The sequence below is a fragment of the Bos javanicus genome, chromosome 11, assembly GCF_032452875.1.
Source record: "Bos javanicus breed banteng chromosome 11, ARS-OSU_banteng_1.0, whole genome shotgun sequence".
NCBI lineage: Eukaryota > Metazoa > Chordata > Mammalia > Artiodactyla > Bovidae > Bos > Bos javanicus.
Genome location: NC_083878.1, coordinates 8,940,212 through 8,955,369, shown reverse-complemented (window position 1 = coordinate 8,955,369; position 15,158 = coordinate 8,940,212). Strand labels below are relative to the sequence as shown.

General features: G+C 39.0%; 1 long non-coding RNA gene across 3 annotated transcripts in view; it reads left to right on the top strand.

Moving 5' to 3' along the window:
* The window catches only part of LOC133256765 (uncharacterized), an 81,168-nt gene that overhangs the window by 31,224 nt on the left and 34,786 nt on the right, over positions 1 to 15,158 (top strand). Inside the window, exon 3 of one of the 3 annotated variants that reach the window (XR_009739292.1) lies at positions 3,184 to 3,397. The exons of 1 other annotated variant lie outside the window; for it this stretch is intronic. This is a non-coding gene — a long non-coding RNA (uncharacterized LOC133256765). Of the gene's footprint in view, positions 1 to 3,180; positions 3,398 to 15,158 lie in introns of those variants that run through there. One more of the 3 variants, XR_009739291.1, reaches the window with a different exon arrangement.

The window sequence follows — 15,158 nt, the reverse complement described above, 5'->3', positions numbered from 1 at the left end:
GCATGAGCTGCTTGTATATTTTTGAGATTAATTCTTTGTCAGTTGCTTCATTTACTATTATTTTCTCCCATTCTGAAGGCTGTTTTTTCACCTTGCTTATAGTTTCCTTCATTGTGCAAAAGCTTTTAAGTTTAATTAGGTCCCATTTGTTTATTTTTGCTTTTATTTCCATTACTCTGGGAGGTGGGTCATAGAGGATCCTGCTGTGATTTACATCAGAGAGTGTTTTGCCTATGTTTTCCTCTAGGAGTTTTACAGTTTTTGGTCTTACATTTAGATCTTTAATCTATTTTGAGTTTATTTTTGTGTATGGTGTTAAAAAGTGTTCTAGTTTCATTCTTTTACAAGTGGTTGACCAGTTTTCCCAGCACCACTTGTTAAAGAGTTTTTTTTAATCCATTGTATATTCTTGTCTCCTTTGTCAAAGATAAGATTTCCATAGGTGCATGGGTTTATCTCTGGGCTTTCTATTTTGTTCCATTGATCTATATTTCTGTTTTTATGCCAGTACCATACTGTCTTGATGACTGTAGCTTTGTAGTATAGTCTGAAGTCAGGCAGGTTGATTCCTCCAGTTTAATTCTTCTTTCTCAAGATTTCTTTGGCTATTTGAGGTTTTTTGTATTTCCATACAAATTATGAAATTATTTGTTCTAGTTCTGTGAAAAATACCATTGGTAGCTTGATAGGGATTGCCTTGAATCTGTAGATTGCTTTGGGTAGTATACTCAGACACTCAAGACACTTCTCAGTTTTTGAGAATCAGTTGAGCTCATTTGTTAAATTAGGTAAATGCAAGGCCAACTAATTTTAGGATTTTAAAATACACTTAGAGACTATCTGGCTCCACTCGAGTTCTTTCAGATCTTGTTCCACTGAACTTAGTGGAAATGGGTGAGCGCTTGAATACTTAGCAATGCTAATGAGAAAAATGAGTCCCTTCTTGGACTTTCTATCCCAAATGGTGAGATTCCCTTTAGTGGGACTCAGACCAGACTTCTAGGAAGCTGACTAGACAAGTTGGGTTTAAAGAAAGGTAGAAAGGGCAGTGGACAGTGAAAGTAGGAAATCAGGACTTTCAGTGAAGAATTTCATCTCTTGTCTTTTATATTTCCCATGAGCTGACTTGTTTTCAGATGCTAAGAATTGCTTTAGCTTCATCCTACAAAGGAAGCCTGCTGTGCTGCAGTCCACGGGGTTGCAAAGAGTTGGGCATGATTTAGCAACTGAAAAACAACAAATTTTGCTGATTTTATTACACATTATACATATGTAACTTGGGCCTCTCTTATGGTTTAGAGGTAAAGATTACCGGCAATGCTGGAGACACAGGAGATGTGGGTTCGATCCCTGGGTCAGTTCGATCCCTGGGTCAGGAAGATCCTTGGAGCAGCAAATCATAACCAACTCCAGTATTCTCTCCTGGGAAATCCCTTGGGTAGAGAAGCCTGGTGGACCACAGTCCATGAGGTCACAAACAGCTGGACACTACTGAACAAGCACAAATAGATTTTTCCAGAATTGAAGTTCCATTAGCATTTTTTAAAGACCTTTCCAGGTACAATCAAGTTTGAGAACCTATGACTTTCATAGAGGGAGATTTCATGTCAACAGATTTTTGAAGGCTTTTCCTTATTTATTCATTTATTTTTAATTTATTTTTTGTCCGTGCCAAGTGGCATATGGGATCTTAGCTCCCACAGATTGAACCTCACCTCAAGCATTGCAAATGTGGCGTCTTAACCACTGAACTGTCAGGGAAGTCTCCATAGAGATTTTTTTTTTTTTTAATTTTGGTTGACCAGGGCTTGAAGCTGCACCCCCTGCACTGGAAAAGCGTGGCTTCTCCACCAGGGCCTTTCCTAACTTTGTTACTAGAGTCAGTACATCTGGTGGGTTCTTTCCACAGCAGCCCCTTTGGGAATACACTCATATCCGTCTAAGGTGCTGCATGACTCTGTGGTGCTGTAACTAAGTTCTGCCTGCAGTATCTGCATCTCTGGGTGCTTTTTCCACCTCATGGTAGTTTCCTGCCCAGAGGTCCAGGAACTAAAATTCACAGAAACAGTCCTCAACTACCAGGTTGGAATGGGTCTATACATATCCCATCTTCTTCAGTCCTCTGTTGAAATAACTCTAGGTACTTCATTTTCCATAATTTTCCTGCTGGGGTGTATGTGTGTGTGTGCATGTGCATGCATGCAAGTGTGCATGGTGAGTCATGTCTGATTATTTGAGATCCATGTAGCCCACCAGGCACTTCTGCCCATGGAGCTTTGAGGCAAGAATACTGGAATGGATTGCCATTTCCTCCTCCAGGGGCTCTTCCCAACCTGGAAATGGAACCTGTGTCTCTTGCATACCCTGCATTGGCAGGCAGATTCTTTACCACTGAGCCACCTGGGTAGCTCTTTCCTATTGGATTAAGCTTCATTTGCCAGAATGGCGGTTGTTTGGTTATTTAAAACTTTTGTTGGCTGCCTTGCCCTCTGTGTCTCCTGTCCTCATTCCACAACTCACGTTTCTTGCACCTCCCAATAAACACCATGCCTTTGAGCCCCTGCCTCAGGGTCTGCTTTCCAACTTTCTATTCCACCCCACTTCACTAGATTCAGGCAGTATCTCAGTGGTTCGCACCCTGGCTTCTGTTTTTGTGGAAACGATGAAAAGTCTTTCTCTTTCAAACACAGAGATGTCACAGATCCAAGCTAAGGTGAACATGTTAGAATCCTGGTTTCTCTGCTAATTTGCTACATTACTGTGGGGATGACCCTGAGCATTTCTGAACCTCCATTTCCTCATTTTAAAAATAGGGATAATAATACCTGCATCTTAGTTTGAGAGGTTTCAATGAGATAATGGTTTTAAAGTACATAACATAGTGTCTGGTACACAATAATTGCTCTGTAATACTACCCTATATTATTATTAGCATTCATGCTCATTTCTCATCCTGTCCCATCACTTCATGGCAAATAGTTGGGGAAAAAGTGGAAACAATAACAGATCTTATTTTCTTGGGCTCCAAAGTCACTGTGGACAGTGACTGCAGCCATGAAATTAAAAGACCCTTGCTCCTTGGAAGAAAAGCTATGACCAACCTAGATGGTGTGTTAAAAAGCAAAGACATCGTTTTGCCCGGTAAGGTCTGTATGGTCAAAGCTGTGTTTTTTTTTTCAGTAGTTGTGTGTGGATGTGAGAGTTGGACCATGAAAGAGGCTGAACACTGAAGGATTAATGCTTTCAAATTGTGGTGCTGGAGAAGAGTCTTGAGAGTCCCTTGGACAGCAAGAAGATCAAACCAGTCAATCTAAAAGGAAATCAACCCTGAATATTCATTGGAAAGACTGATGCTGAAGCCCCAATACTTTGGCCAACTGATGTGAAGAGCCGACTCATTAGAGAGTCGCCAGTCCAGGTTCAATGCACGGTACTGGAGGCTTGGGGCTGGTGCACTGGGACAACCCAGAGGGAGGGGAGGGGAGGGAGGAGGGTGGAGGGTTCAGGATGGGGAACGCAGGTATACCTGTGGCGGATTCATTTCGATATTTGGCAAAACTAATACAATATTGTAAAGTTTAAAAATAAAATAAAATTTAAAAAAAAAAGGAAAAAAATATTAAATAAATATTAAATTTAAAATAATAAATATTAAAAAAAAAAAGAAAAGACACTGATGCTGTAAAAGACAGAGGGCAGGAGAAGGGGGCTACAGAGGATGAGATGGTTGGATGGTGACTCAATGGACATGAGGGCATGAAAGTTCTGCACCCCCACCCCACCCCACTCTGTACCTTGACCCATGTATCTCTTCTATTTCACTGTTTCTGAGTTGCATCTTTTGTAATAAATCACTAATAGTAAAATAAAATGCTTCCCTAAGGTTTCATAAGTTGTTCTAGTGAACTGTGGAACCTGAGGAGGGGTAGAGGAAATCCTTAAATTTAGAGCCAGTCAATCAAAAGTATGGGTGGGTGGCCGCAGGGACTTTTGAGTGGCTTTCGAAGCTAGGTCAGTCTTACGGAGTTGAGCCCTTAACCTATGAGGTCTGGGTAGTTAGTGTCAGAACTGAACTGAATGGATGAATTAGTGTCAGAGAATTGGTGTGAAAACATGACAAGTATTTGATGTCTGATAAGAACCTCACACATTTGGTGACAGAAGTAGTTGCATAAAGAAGATATCACAGATAAATAATCAGACTTTCTCTAAACAAATTCTGCAGCCTTAAAAAGGAAGATCATCAGACTATACAAGAGATAGTAGGACAGAATATTTTGGGAAAAAAGAAAAATACATTCAAGAAATAGAGATAAAATTTGGATAACAAAAGCAATTTAAAAATAACTGTGCCTGTAAAATAGGAAGTAAAAGATGAGAGAATAAGAAAACATTGAATTAAAAAGTAATTTCATTGAGATGAAGAAAATATTTTCTGCCATAGCCATAGCAGAATGGGGGGCAGCTAAGAACACTGATATTGCAGAAAATTGATCAGTTTTATGGAAGATGAATTTGAGAAAATCCCTCAGGATACAGAGGTAAAGAACAACCATACGAAAATAATATGATGCAAATGAAGGCAAGGTAATGAAGAACAAATTTATATATAAAAAGGGTGGCCAAGAAATGAAATGGAATGAATAGAAGAATTGGAAGGGAAACACTGTTCAAAGTTTTAATCAGAAACTGGATGTAAAAATGTTTTTTCTCAGCTGACATTTTTCCATCAAATGAAAAGATATACAAAACCCTAAAAGGGAGTCAAAGGATAAAAATGGAACTGTGAGGACCGAAAAAAGGCATCAGAGGCTTTGAAGGTCTGCATTTCATCCTCCTGAATCTTTAATAATCTTCATTTAAAAAGGCTTAAGTGAAATACCAAACAAACACTACAACTTAGAAACATTTTGCTGAAACAATTGAATTTTATGGCCATAGCAGTCATTCAAGCAGGGAAAAATGGTAAAATATGATAAAAAGAGGTTTGGAAAAATGTGAATAGTCTCAGTCTAGCCATAATATTCTACACATATTAAATGCCAGAAAACCAACAGGGCTTTGTCTGCAGAGTTTGAGGAAAAAGTGATCTGATTTCTAAAATCTATACCAACCAGACTGTGTTTATGTGCTAAAAGAACAGAAAGACATTCTCAGATGTGGAAGGAACCTAGGAGGAAGTTTATCAATAATGTTTCATTTCTGAAAAAAGTATTTAAAATATAATAAAGTCAACTAAGACATTAAGCATAATACATTTTGAAACTTGTGAATTAAGAAGCTATAATGCATAAGAACCTGTGGTAAACATAATACCACCTAAACAAATCAATAAGCAGCACATTTTGATATCAGGGACAGAAGAATACAAATGTTACGAAGCTTGAAAGAAAAAGATGTAATAATAGAAGCATAATAAGTCTGGATAAATGTCTCAGAGGAAAAAAAAACCTGTGAAGGGATCTGGGGGAAGTGGGAAGCCCTACGGTGATGCTGAGTTTATTTTTGTGGAGAATGATCTCTGAAACAGACATGTGTTTTTAAAAATTTTACAGTGTCAGTGACTAAAGATAGATACATGAATCCAAAATTATAAAGAGGAAGAAATTAAAGAAAATACTGACCAGATTTTAAAAATGCAGAAAGCAGGAAAATATCAAGAAAGCATTAAAAAAACCAAAGACACAAAATATGATGTAACAGCCATACGCTGATAAGTCTATCTGTCATGGCTTTAATATGAGGGGAAAACTCACATTTTAATACAAATAAAGCCTTAATTAAAGGTTAAGATGTTAACTCTATGTTGCTTATGAGTTATACCTAATACAAAGTGATAAAAGAAAATGTTATATTAAAGATGGCTAAAGATATACCAAAATATGCATTTGTTATGAGACAAAGTATGATAATTTGGATATGATCTAATGTGAAATGTTAAATATTATGAACCTTTGTTTGTAAAATCACATAGCACTGAAATATGTGAAAAAATTATTAACTGAAGGAGAAATGGAGAAATACAGTAATAGCAAGGAATATTGGTATACTTATTTTTCTATCTTTTCACACAAAGAGCTTACAAGAGAGGTATAAAATGTAAATAAAGAAAGGCCAAAAATATGTCAACATAAAAAATAATTTTTGAGATAACAGTGTTGCTAATTATATCTGATAAGAGTATAGTAAAAATTTGTAATTAAAAATAAAACTATAGAAACTATCCTGGTTAGTTTTTTAAAGCAGTCAGAGGAATAAAATCAAAGTGTATAATACCTTAAAATAATGGTGGTAACATTATTACATCACATCAGTTCTTACAAAACATAGCCATAATTGTACTCAGGTAAAAATTCATAGTTTTTTATACTTTTCCATAAGTAAAAATGTGAAAGTATAGTAAATAAATGATAAACATTTTACACATACATTAGTATTATAAATAAGCTCAATGGAATAAAAATAAAAGTGAAAAATGAACTCAATAGCTGGCTTTTTGGAATAGACAGTACATAACAGGGGCTATAGACAATTAAAGAACTGTAAGAGAATATTTGTGCAACTTTATACAAATATATTTTAAATACTGAACAAAGTACATATCTTTTTCAGGGTTCAAATTATAAAAGAGTATTCAGTAAGAATTAGAAATATTAAAAAAGTCAGTAACCAAGAGGAAAAGAATGGAAAAAAGCTAGTTCTAGGCCCAAAGGGGTCTTGCTAAAACTTCAAAGAACAATTATTTTCCAGTTCATATACACTGTTATGTATTAATAGAATAAAAATGAAGCAAGTTTTTATTAATTCTTTTTATCAAGGTAGCATAACCTTTTAATCAAATCTTGCCCAAAATTGAACAAAAAAGAGAAAACAATATATCCATATCACGTTTGAATATAAATGAAAAACTCTTCAGTACATATAAATAGAAGGAATTCAGCAGTATTTAAAAAACATACCCACCTTGACCAATTAAGGTTTATTCTGGGAACGTAAAAATGTCTTCACATTTGTTAGTATAACTCATGTCTATAGAAGGAGAAAGGAGCTTCTTTGATGGCTCTGTAATAAAGAACCCACCTGCCAAGGCAGGAGACTTGAGTTCCATCCGTGGGTCAGGAAGATCCCCTGGAGGAGGGCATGGCAACCCACTCCAGCATTCCCGCCTGGAGAATCCCACGGACAGAGGAGCCTGGCGGGCTATAGTCCTCGGGGTCTCAAAGAGTTGAACGAGATTGAACAACTAAACAATAACAACTACACAGGAGAAGAAGAAACATTATCTTATGAGGTCCAGTGAACTGTGCTTGATTATAACAACCTGAAGCAAAACACACATAGAATATCTCAAACTATAAAACAGCATCGTGTTCTGTGGAGAAGAACTGAAAGTATTTCTTTAAGCACAGGAGAAGGCAAGGCTACCCATCAGTACCATTGTTCTTTATTTTTCACAAAAAGTCAATGAATGCAATTAGGTAATAAATAAAAATGTGGGGTGCAAATACTAAGAAAGGAGAGAGAAAATTATCTGTCGATGACATGATTATGGACCCTGATGCTGGGAAAAATTGATGGCAAAAGGACAAGAGGGTGGCAGAAGATGAGGTGGTTGGACGGCATCACCAATTCAGTGGAAATGAACTTGGATAAACTCTGAGAGATAGTGAAGGACAGGGAAGCCTGGCATGCTGCAGTCCATGGGATGGCAAAGAGTCAGACATGACTTAGCGACTGAGTAGCAACGACAATGATTGTGGACTGGTAAAATTGAAAGGGGTCAATCAGGGACAACAAGCAATCAGGATTAGGAAGAAGCTTTGGCAGGTAAGAAAATAAAAATCAAATGTGATAACTTTTCCTAGAATTATAATAAGTATTAAAAATGGTATGATAATCTCATATCCAGAAATATGCTTGGAAAGAAAAGTAAGTGGCTGACATGAAAGAGTAAAACTACTGAACAACATGATAAAAAAGGCTTGCATAAATGAAAAGATTGCAGGGCTCTGAGATGGGAAGACTCAGTAATAATAAAAACACTAACTTCTTCCAAAGTAAAAAAAAAAAGTAAATTGAATAAAATTTTAATAAAATCTCAGAGATTGGAATTTACCATTATTCTAAATAATCCACTAGTAAGACTTAACACTCCAGAATGCAAAGAGAATTTGGAAAATAAAAATGAGGAGAGATTTGCTTTAACAGATACTAAAATATACTATAAAGCTGAAGATAGTATGGGCCTGGTGCAGCCATAGTCAGATTATTCAGATAAACTGTTAAAAGAAAATATAGATAAATATGCAGTTTTGGGGTGAGTGCAAAGTCTACCTTAGCAGAGTACTGAAGGCAAAGTGTGCAGGGAAACACAACACGTTTACCATATGGTGTTGTTGTTCGGTTGCTAAGTTATGTCCAACTGTTTTGGGACATCATGGACTGTAGCCTGCCAGGCTCCTCTGTCAATGGGATCTAGACAAGAAGACTGCAGTGCGTTGCCATTTCCTTCTCCAGGGGATCTTCCCAGACCCCTGGGAAGTTCAGGGATGGAACTTGAGTCTCCTGCATTGGCAGGCAAGTTCTTTACCACTGAGCCACCAAGGAAGTCCTTACTATATTAAAATAAACACAGATTAAGCAACCCACTCCCAGGTTCTATATCATTATAACAAACTAAAACATTAAAAAATAGTTAGAAAGCAAACAACAAAATTGAAGAATGTTCTTACAACTAAATAATAAAAGTTAACATGCTTAATATAATAAAGAGCTTTACTATATCAATAAGAAAAAAGCTGAACATCCCAATAGATCCATGAGAAAGTCATAAAGTATCCATCAGAGAAAAATACATGTGAAAATTTCAAACTGTGGCTATCAATGAATTACAAAAAAAAGGCACAATTTATCACAGATTTAAAAGAAAGAGAATAATCAGCATTTTCCATGTCTGGGAAAAAAGACAGGCCCTCCTAATTGAATGTGAGGAGTATTAACTGGTACAAGCTTTTAGGAGTATCCAGATGTAAATGTGTGTGTGTGTGTACATAAACAAAAAGTACTCTAAGAACGTATTTTTTTTGTTCATCCAGCAATTTCATCTATAATATTTTTTTCCTGAGGAAAACAATTTAAACAAACTAGTTAACTAGTTTCTTTATAAATACTAATGTCTTTTACCTCTATGTCTTTATTTTTTGTAACATTTCAGGTAAATTTATTTTTAGTCATACCACCAATACAATTCTGAATGACATTTCCTTCTTTAGCATTGTTTCAAGGGCATAAAAAATGCTAATCCATGCAGCTCAAAATCCATGGTTTATAATTTCCCAGTATTTTCAGTGATGTTCATTGAATGAGAATTACAAACATAAAGACAATATTAAAAAACAAATCCAGGAAGAATCTAAAACGGTTCTAAAAAAAAAATAAAGTCTATTAAGAAATGCACCAGGATGTGATCTGGGCTTTAATATGAATTAAAAAACTAAACTAAATTTAAAACAATGATTACAACTTAACTTCGGCGCTGGACACGGGGTACTAATAAGTGCTTGAGTTAGAGAGGTGAGTGCCAAGACTATCTCTTCTCTGTTACACAGGGACATCAAGTGGGCACATCCTAGGAAAGAGTCCATCAGAGGGGACAGCAGAAAATAGAAATCCACGCTGGTGACTCAAACTCCAGGAGCTGTAAGATTTTGAGTGACACCTGTCACCCCCTCTTCATGAGAGAACTGCAGGGTCCACCTGGTGGCCTGTTGAAGGCAAAAGTACAGCGGCATGCAGGGGTGTCCATCCCTGGTGGTGTGGTAGTGGGGTATGGCAAGCAAACAGCTATTACCAGCTTTCATAAACCGGACAGTTAATGGTATCGTTAGCTTTTTACAAATTTTCAAAATAAATGGCCACTTAGTAGTTGTTTTGAAATGCTAGTGAATTACCTCGGGATCCTCTCCAGTGAGTCAAGTTTATTTCTCCAGTTTTGCAAACCCTGTTTAAAACCCCTAGTGACATTGCTCTTATGTAGACTTTTTCAACAGATATTAGGTGGAAACAAAGGGGTCTTGGGAGGAGGAAATGGCAACCCACTCCAGTGTTCTTGCCTGGACAATCCCATGGACAGAAGATCCCACAGTCCGTGGGATCGCAAGAGTCGGTCATGACTGAGCAGCTAAACCCCCAACCCCACCATCACCCCCAAAGGGGTCTTGATTGAAGATCCTTCCTTACTACCTCCTCAGGCAGGGTTCCCTCAACGAAGTGGGAGACATTTCCCAGTTGTTTTTAAAAAAACAGATTCCATATTGAAAGATAATTTGACAAAATGATCTATAAACTGGGGACAGAAGGGAAATAAAGAATAAACACACGAGTGGCATGGTGAGATGGAATTAGCCTTTGGGAAATATGATGGTACTTAAATTGGGGGCATTATTTTCCCTTCAAGTGTTAGCTAAACACTAACCCTTCCCTGTCTGGTTGTTTTGGGAAAGAGGTGCCTATAAGGAAGCTTTCATGGGGTTTGAAACTGTGCCCGTAAATCCCTTCTTGTCCCTGCACAACCTCTACCTCCTTGCCAGTTGCTTCTAGCTCTCCTCCCCGAGTTCACAAAACACACACATATATTTGAAAAATTAAATAACCCCAAGCAAACAGAGTTAGTGTCCCTTCTTCTCTCTTCCCTGTTGCTGTGTCTCCCTCCTCCCTAGCCCACCCACCTCACCGCCCTCCCCACAGAACCAAACGAAGGGAACAGGCTCACTCCTTCTGGAGTCGCTGATGCCAGGGTAGATACATCTGTGAGTCATGATGTTAGTCTGCCTTGGCCAATCCACAGCACAGGCATAATGGGAAAAGGGTTTGTTTGGAGTCTCTTGGACAGCAAGGAGATCAAACTAGTCACTCCCAAAGGGAAAAAACCCTGAATATTCATTGGAAGGACCGATGCTGAAGCTGAAACTCCAATACTTTGGCCACCTGATGCGAAGAGCTGGCTCACTGGAAAAGACCCTGATTCTGGGAAAGATTGAGGGCAGAAGGAGAATAGGGTGACAGAGGATGAGATGGTTGGATGGCATCACTGACTCTATGTACATGAGTTTGAGTAAACTCTAGGAGATAGTGAAGGACAGGGAAGCATGGTGTGCTGCAGTCCATGGGGTCTGCAAAGAGTCGGACACAGCTTAGCGACTGAGCAACAACAGAAAGATGTGGCAAGGACCCCTATTTGACTGTCTGAGAGATGAGGCTGGTGTGGGAAGTGGGGAGGCCTGTCTCACTAATTGACTTCATAAAAAAACTCTATTGCCCTTTCCGGTATCAAAAATGGCTTTTAACAAAATTCTGTCACAGAAATGTCTATAACTGAAAAGAAACTCAGAAAACCAGGGGGTCTCCATTTGTCTGATTTTTAGTTTTCTTCCTTTATTGTTACAGCTCAATAAATTAAAACATACTCATATTTTCAAATGTTTAGATTTCATGATAATGTTTCCAAACAAGAAATTTTAAACTCATTTTCACTTGCTGAGAGCTAAATGGATATTTTTGAATGTGCTTCATTTTTAAAAATAATTTTCAATAACTGACTTTAAAGAGAGTTTTCATTTTGAACTCTCCTGTTTATGGTAAATGTACATGGGCACACAGACACACACACACAGACACACACACGCTTCTCCAACCACCCGCTCAATCCTTTCTCTCACGTGTTTTGAAATATTTCCCCCACTTCCATCTATTTCAAAAATCAGCGCTTTTGTGCAAACCTATTCGGTAGAGCCAAGGCCTCACTGTTTACCATTGAAGAAATCTGAAATAAACAACCTTGTCCCCAGCCCCCTCTGGCTCCTTCAAACCAATTACCAGTTGAGCACAAATATGCCCAGTGAAAAACAAATAAACAAACAAAAAAAAACTCAAACCGTGGAGCCATCACTTCGGGGGAAGCAACAAAAGCTTTTATTTGCAAAGGCCCAGAGCTGGAGAGATTTTTTTTTTTTTTTTAAATGAGCAAAGACACACTGCTCCCTGGGAACAGAGAGGAAGCCAGGAGCCCCTGGGACACGGGGCCACTTCCCTTACCTCCCTGGCGAAAGGAAAAAGCCGCTTTAATTGCCCGAGTTTATTTTTTCACAGCAGTCTTTAGAGGAAGACCCTTGGCAATCTGCACTTTGAAGATTTATACATGGCAGTTACCAACTCTACTTTTATATATTTGAAATAAAAATAGCTCAGCAGCAATTTGCTTCTTTCTTACCCTTGTTTTAAAACTCATTTCTCTCCTACCTTTGAAGTGAAGAGGACTCTCTTAGTCACCAGCCCTTTTAGATGGCAAAATGTTAATCATAAGAATTTATTTTCTGTGCTAACAAATGTTCTCCTTGGAGATTTTTTTTTTTTTGTCATTTAAACAGAACTTTAAAAAAAGATATAAATTAAATCAGCTTGTTGAGAAACTTGCCTGGGGAGCAGCGCCTTCTTTTATAAGACTCTCCTGATCTCTGAAATGCTCAGTGAGAGCTTAGAGTTCCTACAGAGAGAAGAAAACACTCTTCGCTGAGACCTGAAGTCAAGGAGTATTTTCTTCTAAGGACATTTTATTCCAATGATCCAACAGGCAAACAGTAATAATGATAGCAGTGGTCGTAGTGGTTTAGTTGCTAAGTCATGTCTGACTCTTTCTTTGACCCCATGGACTGTGGCTATTAGGCTCCTTTGTCCATGGGATTCTCCAGGCAAGAATACTGGAGTGGGTTGGCATTTCCTTCTCCAGAGGATCTTCCTGATCCAGGGATCGAACCTGAGTCTCCTGCTTTGGCAGGAGGAGTCTTGATCTCTGAGTCACCAGGGAAGCCCGATAATAATAGTAATAAAGTAAAAATTTTCAAAAGAATCACAAATCACCCCACACATTTTCAGGGCGTCCCTTCTACCCAACGTTTCTTCAATTACACATGAAGATAGTTAGGCACTTCTCCAGCTTACTCCAGAGCTCTGATCAGCAGATTTGATACGTGGATTTAGATCAATTTTTTCTTATGGCAAATCTATATGCTATTCTCTGTCTTCATTTGGCTCTATTTGCTGAGTGGCTGTTACCTGGGAGCAAAGGTCGCTCCCTGGCGGGTGAAGCAGCCCTAGTAATCTTTTACTCCTCCTGAGAGGAGTGTGAGATATTAAATCACACTTGACGTACCTGAAGCATAGCACCTTCATCCATATTTTATCTGCTGTAAATTTAATACCACAGCACTTTTTAGGGTGATGTATTTATTAACTGGCTGGGGATGAGCAGTACAGAAATTCAGTTTGTTCAGGAAAATAAAATGAAGACAGTCTGACAAGTTTATGAAGTAAGCACAATAGCTATTTATTACTTTTTAAGCACACAGTTTGCTGAAATGTCTTTAGCAGTGTTTGTTCAATAAATGCATAATGCTTTCTAAATCATCTCGGCTGATTTTTTTTTTCCTTTGAATTTTAATCAAATTCTTTTCTCTTAAGGCCATCAGCAGGCCCCCACTCCAGGTGGCTGTTGTCGATGGCTCACCTGAGCTCGTCAGAGAAAGAAACGCATCTTTGTTCACAGGGGCCGCCCCGTGGGACTGTGGGAAATGGAATCACACTTAGACCTGCTGTAACTGGTCTCTGGCCCCGTAAGTCAGAAGATAAAGTATTCCAGAGTGACACCAGGAGCAGGACTGCTCTCAACCTTTTTTCCCCTTTGCTTAACTTTTCATTCCTTTTTTCATTTGCTTTCTCTCTTCCTCCTTCTCTTCCCTCCCCTCCCGTGTCCCCTTCCTTCTTTCATTCTCTCTCTCCCTCTTTCTTTCACATTCCTCTTGTTTCACAGCATTTGTGCTCCAAATTCCCTCTTCTCCCTCCAGATTAATCACAGGCTTTGCTCTCAGGACCCACAGCCTGGCCCCACTCTCCCTTCCTCTGTCTGGTGTCCTGAGCTGTCAGCTACTTGTTGAAAGGAAGAAGGAGGTCAGCTCTGCTTATTTGTATAGACATTCAGTCTGATAAAGCTTTTTCCTTTCCCTTTTGGGGACGATAACATCTTGAGAGCCTGGGCTGAGTTTTAAGTCTCTGTGAGTTCTAGCGGAGCAGGGCAGCGTTCTCACGGCTGCCTTCCTGTTTTCATTTGTGGGTCACTTTCATTGGTGCCCCTAGCTTTCCGTCAGTATGCTCATTATCCTGAAGCTGATATCTCTATGGAGATCAGGACGGCTCCACACTTAACCTCAGGATGAAATTTAAGGGTGCGAGTTCCACAACATGGGACTCCAGCAGCAGTTCTCAAAGTGTGTTCTGACTGGAGCAGCATTAGCCTAGCTTCACCCCCTGCAGACCTGTTGGATGTGAAAATTCTCTAGTCCTACTCACTGACTCAGGACTGTCGCTGGGCATGGGGGAGGACTCAGTGGTCCACATCCTAAGAATCCCTCCGGGTGATCCTGATGACTGTCCAAGCTTGAGAATCACTGGACTGAAGTCTTGATGTGTGCTAGTCGTTCAGTCATGTCCAACTCTTTTCGACCCCATGGTCCAGGCAAGAATACTGGAGTGGGTTGCCATTCCCTTCTCCAGAGGAGCTTCCCAACCTAGGGATCAAACCTGTGTCTCCTGCATTCCAGGCAGATTCTTTAAAATCTGGGCCACCAAGGAAGCCTAAGTAACCATAAGTTTGTTTTTGATATCTGTGGGTCTGTTCCTGTCTTGTAAATAAGTTCATTTGCACCATTTTAAAAATTAGATTTCACATACAAATGATATCATATGATATTTGTCTTTCTCTGACTTACTTCACTTACTACAATTGTCTCTAGGTTATCCATGTTGCTGCCAAAAGTCCATTGATAGAGACGGATAAAAAAGATATGGGACAGATAGACAATGGAATATTACTCAGCCATAGGGGTGGTTAGATAGCATCACTGACTGAATGGACATGAATCTAAGCAAACTCCAGGAGATGGTGAAGGACAGGGAAGCCTGGCGTGCTGCAGCGCATGGGGTTGCAAAGAGTCGGACATGACTGAGTGACCAAACCACAAATAGGGAAAGGGTTTTGAAGACCAGGAGTCAGTGAGAGAAATGCTGGGGTGTGGACTTTCACGATGTGCAGTTGGAAGGGCTGCTGC